This window comes from Onychomys torridus, chromosome 8, assembly GCF_903995425.1.
Source record: "Onychomys torridus chromosome 8, mOncTor1.1, whole genome shotgun sequence".
NCBI classification, from domain to species: domain Eukaryota; kingdom Metazoa; phylum Chordata; class Mammalia; order Rodentia; family Cricetidae; genus Onychomys; species Onychomys torridus.
In genome coordinates, this window is record NC_050450.1 from 47,747,140 (window position 1) to 47,748,803 (window position 1,664).

The following is a 1,664-nucleotide window of genomic DNA, read 5'->3' on the forward strand; positions in this document are numbered from 1 at the left end:
CAGAACCTGGGGCCCAGTTGGGCAGATCTTCCCTGGAGTGGCTGGTGCCACTGTGACCCAGGTGTGGGCCTCTCTGGTTGTGACCCCAGGCATTCACCTCTGGTCCAGGTGGGAGTTCCAGGGCAGCATCCAGAATACATTTTTAAGGGCATATGGTCAAAGAGCAATTACTAGAAGGAATTTATAGACAATGCTTTTCTTTCTGTATTCAGAAGATCTATAGTCCATTTCTCCTCTGCAGATAGAAATGTCTGGGAAGGGTCCAGAAAAAGTAGTGTGACCTTGTCTGAGATTTTAGAAGACAGAGGTTTCTAGTCAAGAGTCTCTGTTGTCCTCAGAATAATTTTGAGAGGTGAGAATTCCAACGTAGGCACTGATCTTTTTGGGAAAGCAAATCTGCCGCACTAGTATCAACATGTGGCTATTCCAGGAGCCAGGCAGAGATCATCTGGCTTTCAAAGACTTCCCCCTACCCCGGGAGGATAGGATCTTCCTCCATGCTTCTTTCACATCCTTGTTCCTCAGAGTGTAGAGGAGAGGACTGAGCAGCGGAGTGAAGACACGGTAGAAGAAGGAGAGGAACTTGGACTAAGTGTTGTTGTCTGGAGGCTGGAGGTACGTGTGCATGCCTGGTCCAAAGAACGAGGTGACGACTAGCAAGTGGGAACTGCAAGTTCCGAATGCTTTGCGCCTTCCCTCAGCTGAAGGTAACTTCAGCCCAGCCCTGGCAACGAAGGTGTAGGAGACGAGCACTGTCAGAGGAGACACTATTCCAAAAGGAATAGCTCCCAAGGCTAAGGACAGGCCATTTGTAGTGGTGTTACTACTATATGCTAGTTTAATCAAAGCAGGCACCTCACAGAAGAAGTGGTCCAGTGTATTTTCTGCACAAAGGGTAAGGTAAAGGGTGAGTGTACCTTGAACCACAGAACTGGCCAGGCCACTGGCCTAGCATACAGCTGCCAGCCACACACACCCAGAGATGCATGATGAGAACATATCGGAGGGGACAGCAGATGGCCACATAGCGATCAAAAGCCACGACTTCCAGCAAGGCACATTCAGTGCAGCTGGTCCAATGGAAGAGGTAGCTCCGGGAGGCAATTGTCTTTTCTGGGCCCCACAGATTGACTAGCAGTTGTGGGCAATGGTCCACGTGGCACAGAGGTCCAGCACAGAGGTTGTCTAGGAAGAAGTACATGGGTGTTTAGAGTCTAGGTTCCACCAGGGAGAGGAAGACAATAGAGCTGTTTCCTATCAGGGTGAAGATGTAGGAGACCAGAAGCACTCCAAAGAGGGGGATCTCCAGCCGTGGATGATCGGAGAAGCCTACCAAGACAAATGTGCTGGCGAAACTCACATTCCACCCTTCCATCTGCGTTCCATCTGCCTACATGGAAAAAGATACATTTTGAAGGTTAACAAGATGCTTCCTTTTTAATAAGCCCCAAGGCAACAGCTTTAAAATGTCCACTGTATTTGTGATACTGTATTAGTGAGATATTGTTCATAATGGTTCCATTCCAGTAGTTAATTTTCAAGTCATGTTAGAGTGAAAATAGCCAGGATCTGATGAAAATGTCTACCCAAAGCTTGATCGAGTCAACTAGGAATCTGTCTGTGTAAATTTTTCACTTCACCTCTTTTTCCCCTACTATTTCTTT

At 47.6% G+C, this 1,664-nt stretch overlaps 1 pseudogene; it reads right to left on the reverse strand.

The window, feature by feature from the left end:
- Nucleotides 1-444: 444 nt before the first annotated feature.
- Nucleotides 445-1,375, reverse strand: LOC118588669 (annotated as a pseudogene).
- Nucleotides 1,376-1,664: the final 289 nt, after the last annotated feature.